This window comes from Dromaius novaehollandiae, chromosome 2, assembly GCF_036370855.1.
Source record: "Dromaius novaehollandiae isolate bDroNov1 chromosome 2, bDroNov1.hap1, whole genome shotgun sequence".
NCBI lineage: Eukaryota > Metazoa > Chordata > Aves > Casuariiformes > Dromaiidae > Dromaius > Dromaius novaehollandiae.
Genome location: NC_088099.1, coordinates 135,284,786 through 135,298,904, shown reverse-complemented (window position 1 = coordinate 135,298,904; position 14,119 = coordinate 135,284,786). Strand labels below are relative to the sequence as shown.

At 38.6% G+C, this 14,119-nt stretch overlaps 1 long non-coding RNA gene across 1 annotated transcript in view; it reads left to right on the top strand.

Moving 5' to 3' along the window:
- Nucleotides 1–7,536, top strand: part of LOC112981724 (uncharacterized) — a 35,065-nt gene extending 27,529 nt beyond the window's left edge. Inside the window, exon 4 of the long non-coding RNA XR_003258793.2 lies at nucleotides 6,568–7,536. This is a non-coding gene — a long non-coding RNA (uncharacterized LOC112981724). The remainder of the gene's footprint in view (nucleotides 1–6,567) is intronic.
- The last annotated feature ends 6,583 nt before the right edge of the window (nucleotides 7,537–14,119 follow it).

The following is a 14,119-nucleotide window of genomic DNA, read 5'->3' as shown; positions in this document are numbered from 1 at the left end:
TGGAGGTCTTAAATCTGGACAAGCTGAATGTGAACCCATTTTTTTTCCTTCAGAATTGACATTCTAGAAATGTCAATCTCCAGGTGCTAGAAGATGAGGTCTCGATTGTACCACAGCTGTGAGACTGATTTCAGGCAATCTCCAAGGCAGCCTCCAGTACAGTAGAGGTAGGAGTTGAGACAAAGAATAATTATTTGTATTTTCTGGAAGAGAGGCTTTGCTGATGAAGATAAAGGTGCAGATAAAGAAAAGGATACTACTTTTTCTTCAGATCCTGAGGGAAAGATCCTCCAATACCATTCCTGGAAAGCTGTTAGATGGACTGAAATTGTCAGTGGTGAGTGGAGTGCAGAACTTCATTAGTCAGGCAGGGGAAAATGGACATTACGTATAAGATCCTATTCTCCTTTTGTCTGTGTAAAATGGGCGGGGTCAGACCAAACTGAGGGCTCAACCTGTCATGGAGGAAAACAGAAAATAGCTTGAGATTGAAAAGTTGTGGTCTAGCCACTAACTCAGTTCATTTGCCTGAAGCAGAAGGTGTTGACCTGAGCAACAATGGTCAGCTTGACATGCCAAGCACTTATTCCTAGCTCCAAAGAGAGCTCTCTGTATTTCTTTTTTAAAGCCTCAATCCCCTTCTTGTTCCCCTTCAAAACTGTTATTCTTGACCAGCTGTTTCCAGATTCAGTCTCTAACTCTACTAGCAGACATTGCAGCTTTTTCCGCCTTCAGGGTGGAGACATTCTGAAGGGTGATGTTGTGACCATGGTCACCTCCCGCTTGAAAAAAATCCTTCAGGCTGCTTGCCTTATCACTTCCAGATTGCTACTCTGAGTACAGCCTTATTAGATTAGACACTTTGCCTGTACAGTCAGGACTGAAGTCTCCACTTCAGAGCACTCCAGCTGGTGGTCAACAGAATGGCTCCATTGCCCCTGAATGATTTTGCACCACATAAGCATTATAAAGTGTATTTATTTGCCATCAAATTCTAAAATAAACACTGTAATACAATTCAGGTCCTGGCTGTCAAGAAGTTGGGCAGCCTTGCTCTAGTTCTTACTTCACTTAAGTATTGTGATAATAGCATTCCTTCTACTGCAGGCCGTTGAGTGGGTGTATATGTAGCAATCCTAAGTGGATAGAATTTCCACAGATGGAAATGAGGTAGGTGAGCTGTAATATCGAGTGTGGGTGACCTGCCTCCTTTATCCACCCTTTCAGCCTGCCCATGCAGCATGTACACACCAAACAACACAGAGTTCTGAATAGTTAAAGGACTGCAAAACTTACAGGAGAATTTTGCTGAATGGATCAATCTAGGATGGTTTATGTTTCAGGAATTTTTGAGGAAAGTGCTTGGAATTTTTCTTTTCTTCCCAATTTACTAACAGAGAATTCTGTGATTCTCTTCCATCCCAACCTATGGATGCTCAGCTTCATGGCTTATGTAATTATTGATCTGCATTTCTAGAACACTTTTTCTTTCCTTGTGAAAAAGGTACTCCCTAGCAAGAAAAAATGGTTTCATGAAACTCATTTGACAAAGTAAACAAGATTCTCAGTTGTTGGACATTTCTTTCTGCTAAAATTTTTTTTTAGTCATCCTGAACTCTCTGTTGGAATTGAAGGAGTCTAGCCATTTTGTTAGCTGAATGAAGATTCATCTGGTAGCTAACTTGGGTCACTGCGTGACATATCAATATTTCCACATCCAATATCTCAACATTCTCAACTTTTTTAAGGGATAGGCCAGGTTGTTCCACTCTGTAAAAGACTCACCTAGAAAGACCTGGTTTTGGTGTTCACAACCTTCCTGGATCCATTTTTTGAGCTCCAAGAAGTTTACTCATCATTGCATCTATTCAGGAAGGTATTTTTCCGAATGATAACATCTGCCATGATGCTGGAAGAAATCAAAGCCAATGTAGCTGTTCCTCCAAGTTTAATATTCTTTTTTGGTTGGGTATCTCTGAGAAAAAAATGTCCCCAAAGTAATTTTCAAGTTCAATCGGAGAATTAAATTATGTGTGTTCTTCCCTAAATCTCACAACTCTGAGGCTGAGGTGTATGCTATAGATGTCAAGAGGGACATCTCTTTTTACCTCCTCGGCCCTAGTTCTTTCATATAGTCTGTGAGGCTGATCACATTAGCAGCCAAGAAATCCAAGAGTACAGCAATCTCCACACTGAGAAAGGTTAAGTACATAACAGACTGTATCAAGGCTTGTTATGAGATTGCAACAGTGGAACTACCCTCCATCATCAGAGCCCATTCCACCAAAGTTCAAGCTGTATCTCTGGCCTTAGTAAGAAATGGATGCATCTTTCCGCTCCCACCTTACCCATGTCCCATCTGTAACTCCCTTCATACCTCTGCCTAGCTACTGTGCCATTACTGAGGCCTCCAGGAGGATTTAGACAAGTGATAAAGGCTTCCAAATTCTCTGTTTGCATGAAGGATTCTGAGACCCATTGCCCAGTAACTGTGAACAGCTCCTTAAGGTCATGCACTAAATTAGTGCGCATATGAAAAACCACTTGAAGGTAAAATAGGAAAGTGACTTCCCCCAGCTGGAGTCCTTTGAAATGTATTGCCTGTATGGATATTTACTTCTTGCCATCCTTCATTCCTCCTCCAGAATCATACTGAGAGTACCAATTTTGGTATTCTGACACTGGGAGAGTGGCTAATTGATGCCAAATATTTTCCGTCGCATGTGTTCATGCACTGAACATGAGGGCAACAGGAGGGAGCATGACCTACGTACTTACTGTAAGGTTAAAAATCTTCAACCTCTGAAGACTGGGCATGCTAAAGTGCAAATATGCATATGGATAGTGCATCTCAAAGAACCCCAGATACTTTCCTATTGAGAATCTCAAGGGTTGGCATAACGTGTTTAGTTCTCAGTGCAGTAGCAGCTTTGGTACAGAATGTGGCCTCAGGACTGTCTCATGTTAAAAATAGTCCTAGCTTGTGGACCCCCAACGGACTGGGAAAGGCTTGTTAATCCCTAAGGAGTGAAATAATTCTGGTGGACAATTATAAAAATATCTATATCTTTTTAACTACTCTGTTATTATCTGTAATTGTTAGGTAAAGTATGAGTCCTAAGTAATGCGCTACCTGATGACTTGGTCATAGTATTACAAATCTCATCTTGAACTGAGGTCTTCTTTCAGTTGCTGCTCTAGGCTTTGTGACTCTCTGTCTCTTCTGTGACTCAGTCCTACAGCTGAGGTCGTTCTTTTTGCAGCCATCAAGTTTACTGGTTGTCCACATAACTTCAAACATAACAGTTGAAGTTACAAACAAAATACTATTACTTCTTGTAAATTGTCTTTACTGCTCTTGTCCACATACAGGAAATAATTGAAATTTTTGCCACTTATATTTGAGAACAAGTAATTAAAGTAATTAATCAAATAATGCCTGAAAGAGATATTATTTTGGATTTCTTGAATCAAGATAAATAAATACAAAAATATATTTCCATATTACTTAAAGCTGTTCTTAAAAATACAGGATGTTTACTGAGAAGTCCGTAAAGTTAAGTTTATTTGTCATTGCACTGATGTCTGCAACATGAGATGTAGATAGACAGATACACACATACATATATAGACAGGCAGACTAATTAGTTAAGGGAGTTTCAGAAGTCCTGCTTTATAGTAATGTAGTCCAAAGACCCCTACAAAATATTCTTGTCTCCTATACACTATGAGGTGTCAGAACAATATCCCTGCCTAAATCATTCACCCAAGAGACAATTCTGCTAAAAGTGCAGCTGAGAGCAGCTGATAAGAAAGAAGAAAAGATTTTGCTTAGATTTCTGTTTTGTTAGTTGTCTTGCACATATGATGCCTCAGTGAAACAGCATTGCTGACCATCACAAATGTGGCTGGAATGAGAGGCTGTCTGAGATCAGGGACTCCTCTGAGTTTCAAGCTCCTCCTGTATCCTGGTCAGAATTTACCAGGATCATTAAAGTAAAAGTGAGAGAACAAACCAGTAACTGATTTCACATCTATGGGTCAAGACCACAGGTTTGGCTGAGCCAAACCATCTTTGAAACCAATAGGAATTTCATCTACGTAGACATTATAGGTCTTAGAACTGATATTAAAGTCATACTTTGTAAACAGTTTAATCAAGGTTACAACAAATGACTCTTTCACTCATCACCCAGATGTGGAAATACTATTATTAATCATCCTGGGTAGAACAGTACTTGTAAATAAAGTTGCATAACAGTTGCCATTATATAGAGCCTTTCTCCATTAATATTTTTCAGTTTTTTTAATAACTGGATACAGACTGAGCTTTTGGGTTTTGCTCTTTTTTAAAAGGCACTTCAGAAAAAAATACATAATTAGTAATAAAATTTTAGAATAGCAATAGTGACACTAAAACCAAAAGTGTTTTAAATAGTTCTAGCTTTTCTCTGGTTTGAATAAAGAAACAACAAATTTAATAGGGAGAGAGTACCTAGACTGTAAATATGTTTTTACTGATTTAACTTGTTTGGTAAACATTGTCTGAATTATTAGGTTTTTTTTAAAAGTCTCTGATACATAGTATTATACATTCTTGAGTTTTTAAATTGAAGATCACTTAACATGCCATTGGCATTTCATATTTGAATGTTAGTTCAGCATAAATTCTTATTCAGAAATCAGTCTCTCACTCTAAAGTTGATTCTGCACATTTTCCTCGTTCAAGATCTCAACTCCTTTGGATTAGGGTCTGAAAGCTTAGGTTAGGCTGGAAAAGAAACAAGTGTTTATAGAGGTGAATTCCACAGAATGAGAGAGACATCAGTCATAAGGTAAATATTAAGCCTGTGTCTTAAAGAATGCATCTATACTCACCTGCCCCAAATAGTAAATGTGTCCTATGGGAGGAAAAATTACATCGTATTTATGTACAAAAGAAAGCAGCTAATGTTGCAATAGTCATTTTAAGATTGGCAATTTTTGACTTTGCATTAGCAAATCTTAATCTCATTTTTTTAATTATTACTTTTTCATATAAATTAATTGTAAATCACATAAAACCAGATTAGAAGGTCCTAACTGTTTTACACACATAAGACATACAAAACAGGCTTCTGAAAAGACTTTTATAAGAAAACAACGTCTCATCCTTCTTATTCTGCACATTTTTAGGGCACATATGTAGGTATGCATGCATGACATTCTTTCACACCTTAGCTGTTAATATCCATCAGCTGGAGAGTTCCATTACAGATGTTTTTGCCTCTGCGTAAGGGTGGGAATTGAATAATATGTTGAAATAATCTGTTGAAATTCCACAAGAGTAGATTTATTTTAATGTAAGAGATAATCATTTCATATTCCACTCCTCCTATTTGTTAATTAATATTTTCTTTTCCTCATCTTACACAATATTATTTCCAGTCATTTAAAAAAGACATTAAGTATCTAGAGCTAAAGGCCTGGAGTCAGACTCAGAAAAGGCAGCCTGGCTTATGCAGCAGTAAGATGGTTACTCCCAGCATAAATGGAGACTTTGAGGGAGGTTAGAGCCAATTTATGAAAGGATTCATTTGAATAAACCAACTGGACATCTTGTAGGTTGAAGACTCCTGTCCTATTGACATGTTGTTTTTACTGGGTAAAATTTAAAGAAGTTATGTCCTTCAAACATTTCTAAAAATTATGCATACAGTGATAACTCCTACTTTTCCCAACTGGTTAGGTGAAGTAATCTTACATTTGCAGTGTAGAATGTCTTCTTCATCGCTGACTTTGTGTGCCGTATGGCCACATAAATTCATTATGAAGATTTTGAAAAAAATGCTCACGGATAACAAAGATGGTCTGAGACGTTGAAAAGTGTTGGCTACTGAGACTCCTAGTCTCCTAATCTCAGAATATCCACCCTATTATCATCTGCCTAAATTAACACACGATTTCCTAATTCTAAGCAGGTTCACATAAAATTCAGTGGAATTTCTGTGAAAAACTGAAATACTATGTAGATTTATAGAAGTACAACTCAGAGACCCTGAGAGGTCTTCTTGTCCATCCCTGTTCGAAAGGAAGTTCAGCCATCTCTGATTATCTCTGCCTCACACTCATTTCAGATTTTAAATTAAAATATCAGCAACCTTCCATCCAGAGAGAATGGGTTTCAGTCCCATGACTTGCCCCATAAGACATAGGGTCTGCCACTAAAACCCGTTATCTGGGCGTGTTTCCCTGTCCGTATATTCCCTGGCCTTCAATTTTCTTTCTTACAGCCTATGAAGTTCTTCAGATAATCCCAGCATCCTGGCTGGCATGATCTTCTCTACCTAAATATATTTAGGTTTCAGTTAGTAAAAGTGCACTTTTAAATTTGTTCTTTGACCACCACTTCTGTGGTGACTTCACAGATTTTCCTGACAGTTGAATTGAAATTTGTTTGTAATTTCCTAATTAATTTCTTAGCCATATTTAGACCTAATAAAAAGAGTTGTACTGCTTCCTTCTCTTCTCCAAAATGCATCTAAAATCCTGTGACATGATAAATGACAGATGTCCTTTTTTCCTCAGGTTCTTCATAGAAACAGAGAAATGCTGTCGGAGTGCAAAGCCATCCCCTCCTCAGTTGTAATGCCTTATAGTTATTTATTTTATGTACTTGCATCTTACTTTTCTGCTTTTGGTTTTTGTTTAAAGTCTTCTTCATATCTTAAAATTCTGTATTTTTCCTAAGTTATTTCACCTAGATGGTATTCAGTTCCTGAGATGTGCGTTAGAACAAGAACAGGCCATAAGGGTTCTCTCCTTCTCCCATTAAAGTTTTGCCTTCACCCAGATCCCCTAAGTGGCAAGACACTGCTCTCAGTCCTTGCATTCCTAGAAAGTAATAATTACACCAGAAGGACAGTGGTATTAGCCTCTACAAAAGGGACTCCTTACACTCTCAAAGAGTATAGTCCTGCAGATCTCCAAATATGTTTTATGGAAGGCCATGGTTGCATTGCATTCATGGTCGATTACAAAAATTTTCCTTTTGTTTTGTCATCCTGAGATCATGAGAGTTTCTCAGACAAGGTTTCTTCTTGATAAAGTAGCAACGGTTGGACTGATCTCACACTTCTGTTGATACATCAGAAGAGAAACCGAGTGAATGGTCCCATTGCACAAGGCTACTTCTCCTATGTGTTATTTGTTGTCAGAAGTGTAAAACTCAGTTCCCTCGGTTATCACAAACTAAGTCTGGATTGCATTGTTACCATTTTTGATGAACTGCAATTCCAGAACCTCTTTTAAATTTTCTATAAATTTACATCCTCACTTCTCACACTATTATTTTTCTTTAGCAATTATGATCAGGAATAAGATTAACTTCTATTCAAAATATCTTTTAAGTTCTGTAGCCATTACTTCAAGCCAGTATTGGTACAATGTGATGTTTTCATACACAGCTCTGCTTTCTTTTCCTTTCCTGCTTGAAAAACAGTTTTGATTTGTAAATTCTCTCTTCTGTGTAATTTAGTGATAAAGAATTTAATGGTATTTGTTATTGTCTTTTTTCCTCTCCTTGGTAAATGGCATTAAAAGTTAATTGCTGAGTAAAATCAGACACAGACAAGTTATTCAGAAGTACAGATAACAGCCATTCCACTTGTCGCATGAACAGGCCAAATCAGAGTTTCGAACAAATTAAGCAAAGCGTAAAAAGCAACAAGCAATTTTATTCATTTAAAAATGTGATTTTTAACATTTGGCAGAGTCTGATCTGGATATTTTTTTCGGCTCAAAGAATGTATGCAACCCAGGAAGTAGTAGCTTGTGATTCCTTGGTTGTGCTTTCTTTCCATATTTTACCTTGGCCTGTAGAGTTAACTATGAGAGACATGAGACTGTTGCTCCTTTCCTCACTTTTCAGAACTGCTTCAAAGTTTCACCCTTCTCCAGCCACTGGGGGACCCACAGTCACCCTCATCAGGGAGAACAAAGAATCTGAAGTACTGATATTGTCTTACTTTACCCAGGAGACAGGGGTAATACCTCTGATGGAAAGCTTTTATCCCAGCCAGAGATTTATTCAGAGGAGGTAAAAATTTTGCAGCCAGTCCAAAGTGGGTATTTCTGTGACAACCCTAAACATTTACACTGTAACCTTTGCTATTTCAAGCTCTGATTTTAGACAAACCATGCAAAGCCTATGGAAAAGCCATCAGAGTTTTATGGGTACAGAGTTTAAAAGTTACTGTGAGCAAATATGTACAACAGTAATACATTGCAAATTCATCTTCCTCACCCTCTCTTACCCCTCAAAATATATCATCTGAATCAACTTCCTTTTAAAATTTATCTGTTTCTAGCTACCCACTGAATTAACTACTCTTCTACTAATTCTGTTTTCAGAAATCTCCGTTTGATTGTCCAGTTCCCCCTAGTTTGAGGGGATTCAGAATAGTAGTTTATAGCTAATTCAAGCAGGAGATAAGTCAATAACCAATCACAGTCCATTCACTAGATGAGGTCCTTCTTGAGAAAAGCAAGACCTCTCACATGCAGTGTGTATGTCCAAATTAAACTTGGTCTTTTGCAACATCTCTTTCCCCAAAACTTCTTAATGGTTATATACTCAGTCTGTTTTAAATCAAGAATGAGAGCTGGATCAAACAAATCTAAACATGTAAAATTAGGTGGAATAAATCTTCTTGTCTTCTTGTTTCATTCATACTGTGTTCAGCAGAGCTAAGTTTTGTATTTTCCATGAAAATAAGCTTTCAGCAGAGGAACACCCTAATACAAACAAGCTACTCAAATCCCATTGGGAATGTAAAAACACAGAACTGAAAGGAATAATGGGAGCAATCCCCAGAAATCTTACATATAGATAGATGGCTACTGCAGAAGTCCACAGAGTATCTGTTCCACTTGCAATGACATGTAATATTTCCACATAACGAAGCTTAAGAATTTTAATAAGGCTGTGGCGGACAGATGAATGAATTTTTTGCCTTAAACATTTCTTGGTGCATGGGGTGCAGGCAGGCCACAACCCCGAACAAGCCATCTGTCCCTGGCGGAAACAGGACTGGGCTGCTGCGACCCCCCCGAGATGGTCTCCCTGCAACCACCTAGGACACACGGAGCCTGCACTGAACGAGACCACAATCGGGCAGAGACTTTGGGATCTGGACTGTAAATTATTGTCTGTTTTTAGCACAACTTCTATAAAACCTGCTTGGCATGAGTGGCTAAATTTGCTGAAGCCTTAGGCCGCACTCCCTAGTACAGTGAGAAAGGGCCCAGAGCTGCTGCAGGCGGGAATGATAAGGGAGTTACCAGCAATTTGCATTCCTGTGCACTGCTGAAACACTGCTAATTGCTGGAGTTACCGCCTCTTTGTCAGGACCTTGAGAGCTAATGGCTGGACCCAAGAATGGAGACACACCTGTCAGCAGAAACGGCAACAGTAAACGGCCTACCTAGGGACAGTGAGGAGACCCAATAGGGAGCAGGAGACCCCAGACCCAAATATTATTATTGGTCTGAACTACCACGTGAGGGGTGGGAAAACTTAATTTGAAAAAGCTATAATTGCCGAGGGATTTCTTTGTTTGGCCCCTCTCGCGCTCTCTCTCGCTTTCTCGCTCTCTCTCTCGCTCCTCATCCCTCGTCGGAGGCCCCCAGCTTGAGCTGTGATTCGAACGGAGTCAGCGGAACATCATCGGCCTCGGAGTGGTGGTACCTAGCATCCTCTCTCCTTTTCCAGCTTTCTCTATCTTTTCCCCTTACCCTTGTTCTGTTCCCCTCTTCCCTTCGCCTCCCCTTCACTTTTCCGCCACCTTTTCTCTCCACTTCGTGGAAAATAAAGTTAAAAGGTTGTACGATATTTGACCAGATTTAGCGTCTTAATCTCGTCCTTGGGATCGTAACGAAACCCTCCCGATAATGGATCGGGACAAAGGCATCAAGAGCCATAGCAATTAAGTGTCACAGGAGAACAGGATAGATTAAGGGAGTTGTCAGTGACTGCAATACTTGCAACAACAAGGCATTTGTTAAAGAATACCTGCAGATGATACTAAGACATAAATCTTGCCCCATGCTAAGAGGAGGCGGGAAAAGCCTTTTGTCCCTGCAAAACTGACTTCAGGGAAAAATTCCCTGTTGACTACAAATCTGCCAAGCAGATTAACACTGAGCACATAAGCACTATACACCGCAAACACACCTTGGCAGTCTTAATGTCAATAGAAACACTAACAGATTCTGACCTGCAAGCCCAGGTGCAAGATTAGGAAAGAGGGGGAAAAAAACCTCCTGACTTCCAAAGACAAGCAACAGAAGACCTGACACATAGGATCAATATAATGTAAACATGATACAAGCAGTGATCTAATCTATTTCGCTTGCACTCAAGGAGGTAATAACACACGCGATAAACAAGAACCTAATTTGCTTTGTCCAAGGATCCTGCACATAATCTTTCCAAAAGCTGGTCACACACAGTTTTTCAGAGTCAGGACTCTATTTAGAACGTTATTCCAGAACTTAGTACTCAGATATGGTTTCCAGTTTACATTTATTTATCGCCAAGATGAACATTTGATCTTGTACCAATATTATCCTCTAACTTAAATAACTCTCCTTCCTTTTCAACTACAAGCATTTTTTTTTTCTTCTCTATTTAATCTACCACTTAGGTCATAAAGGACATACACTTTAGGCAGATGAAATTCAATTCTTCATCCTTCCTTCTATTGTGATCTCAGCCTCTCTGGTAGTAACCAACATATTGCAATTGGTTGCAACATTCACTTCATCCTTTACTTTGCTAGCAGGTTTTTGTTATCAGTCAACCCATGTATCTTATTAAACTTGGTCTATATTTGGTTAGAACACTTTTCTTCAAAACGAAGTGAAATCCAGTTTGATCCTTTCTCAGCAACTTTTCTACTGCATATGTGATCTCATTGTCCAGTGATGTGTTCTGCGCTACCCCTCCCTTTTCTTCCTCTTCTTCAGAGTCTGTGGTGTAAAAACCTAAAAAATGTCTAAAAGCACAGGTCACAGACTGAGAATCCGGTTATGCTAAGCAGGAAATTCTCAGAGAAAGCAACAGGGTAAGTAGTAATGGTAACAGACCATCTAGCAGGCCAGATTACATTTTATATATTAAGCTTCTACCTAGGTTAGGCCAAAAAGCAATGACAAGGGAAAAAAAGCCAAAGGAAGTGGCCACAGGCCAGAGTTGTAGAAATGGTGGACTTCTCACCTCTAGTTGCTAGAACTGACTAAAAGGTATAACACTAGACTGGTTTAGATAACTACAGAGTAATAAAATAAAGTGGAGGTTAGATCTGATTGCCAAGATAGGCAATTACCAGTTATGTATATCTTCTTCTTATACTTTTAATGCAGTTTTATATTATTAATCAGATTATAAGAGAAGGTCTTGTCTCTGAGGCACTGCTCCCTGGTGTCAAGCATGTGTTTATCCTGATACTCCTACCCAGAGGTTCAATGAGACCATCACTTTCCACCATAATGTCTTGAAGCTTAGGCAGTATTTATCCCAAAGAGACTGGCATCCTATAAGTGTTTCTTGACAATTTAAAATGCATAAATTTTCAGTTAGAAATGATTAGACAAAGTCATGAATAACAGGTCCTTAAATGGATACAAAAGAGAACAGGCAGGAATGTACCTTCTAAGACTCCTAAGACAATTCTGGATGCTGGGGAAATACACACAAAAAGGACTGCAGAAGGCCAGGCTGATGCCGTCTTCCTGAATAGCATCTCCTACTGCCTCTGCTAGACAAAGCCTATGGGGTGACCAGAATCACAGGTCTGGTATGGTATGACATTTCTTACGTTCTTAAGAATGCACATTCTGCTTATGCCCTGTTCTAGATAAAAACCCTGCCCTTAAAAAAAGGTGTAAAAAAACCCTGGAATTCTACAGAAAAGGAGAATTGAAGGATCTTAAACACACAGGTTATTTCATGAAGAAGTGTGGCATGTTTCTAAGGGGGCACCTGTTTGCAGAGGGCAACACAGACATGTTTTGTATTATCATGCTGTAAAAGAGAACTCGCTTTCACCCTCTCCAGAATGATGGGAGCCAGAACCCAGTGAGCTTCCCAGCTGGCCCAGCCGCTTAGTCTGGGCTACGGACTGTCTCAAATACACACAATGAAATACACAGAGACCCTCAGTAACCCGTACTCTACTGGGTCACTTTTCCTTGGGTATCCCTCACCATTCACAGAGATTTTATGAGTGGGATATACACAGCTCAAGAGTATTCAGCAATTACTTACTGACTAATACACATCGTAGACAGTTGGGACTAACATCCTACTAAGTTAAGCATTAATATGTTCCCATTGTCTTCCTATTATCCAATTTTATCTTGACATTTTCTCTCCACTCCGACAGTTACTAAAGGTTACCACTTCAATAATTACACTGTGAGTATGATTTTTTTTATCATGCATGGCTATAGTTCATGAACCATGTCATAACTCAATAATGATTTTCTCAAAAACAAAGCCACAGATGTGCTGCACCAAACTGGATTTTGGGCTACAGAGAGCTGAATCCCTGTACTGAGTTACACCTGTCTGGGGCATCCTTTGAGCAATTTGGCTCTGGACTCTTCTTGCTTCTTCCAAAGCTGTGCTGTCCTCTTGTTCTTTTGTACAATCCTTAAAACCTGTATTCACCTTTTCTACTTGGCTACACAGCAGTGTGACATGATTTAATTTGTGTGTATGAAATCCATTTGTTATGCTGATGTAAAAAGCTATTTAAAATGGTTCAGATTTTTGCTTACAACTCTGACATAAATGATTGTAAAAATAATTGAGGAATTCATTCTTCCAGCTGACAGTAGCTGTGACTGAACCAAGTATAAATGAAATACTGAATAGAAAAATGGAAAATCCATTCTGTATATTATGGCGTGAAGGCCTGTGTCTGAACTTAGATTAAAAATTTAGATTCTAAACATCTTCTTTACCACCAAAATATCTACCTGATAAGCTGCTGATGAAGTGATTGGTTGCTGAGTGGCAAAGCCTGCCAGTGTTAATGAAGGAATTAAGTATAAAATAGCTGTAATCCATAAGAACAGTATTGTGGTAATAAGCAATAAGTGTAGGTCCTTCCAGTGCATTTTCTGCATCATGCTGTTCATAAATTCTCAGCTGTCCGGAATGTAATACTTCCAATATTAGCTTCATACAATTCATCCTACAGTTTAACTCCTTACAACACACTGAGAAGCTACAATACAGGAAAGTACACAGAAGCCAATATTCAATGGGCAGTCAAGAATTAAATATTTCAGCAATTATCATTGAGTCTTGGCAGTTAAATGTTTCAGAATTCCAATAGGAGCAAAATACTGTGAAGACAAACCAAGAGCATACCACCTTGCATGCTTTGCTTGTGTATCGTCCATTTATTACAGAGGTCTACAATCTGTTGATGATTTTTTCCTATGCCATATCTGTAGTTATTACTAACCAATTCAACAGCAGTTTTTCAGCACCAGTTTGTATGAATGAATGAATAACATGAATTATGAAATATGAATACATGAATATATGTAACACGTTATCATATGGAAATTAAATTTACACATTAAAAAAACACCAAAATAAATGAGTACATGAAGAAAGTAAGAATAATTCTGAAGTTAGAAAAGTGACAAGACAAATAGGAAATCATCACATGATTAAGCACAGGAGGTTGTCCTAACGATAACAAATCACCCATTTTTGGATCAAACTTTTTGTAGACTTTGCAAAGAAGGTGCTTAGCTTATGTTACTGCGAATACTTATTCAAATATTAAATAAATAGGTATGTAGTCTTAGCAGCACATCATTGGTTAATCCTTCCACTGAAGGATGGAATGTGTCAAAATAAGTTTTTAAATCAGTTGTAGATGTGCTGTCTTTCAATTTTGAGTAATTGTACTCAAAACCTTGTACTCTGCTGACTAAGAGACAGGAAATATCCCGCTTATGTTTGTAGCTTCCACTACGGGATACCCCTCTGCCAGTTACATCACCCAGGAGGAGGCCCTGTTGGAACTATGGCATTTTAATAATCTTCTAAATGTTT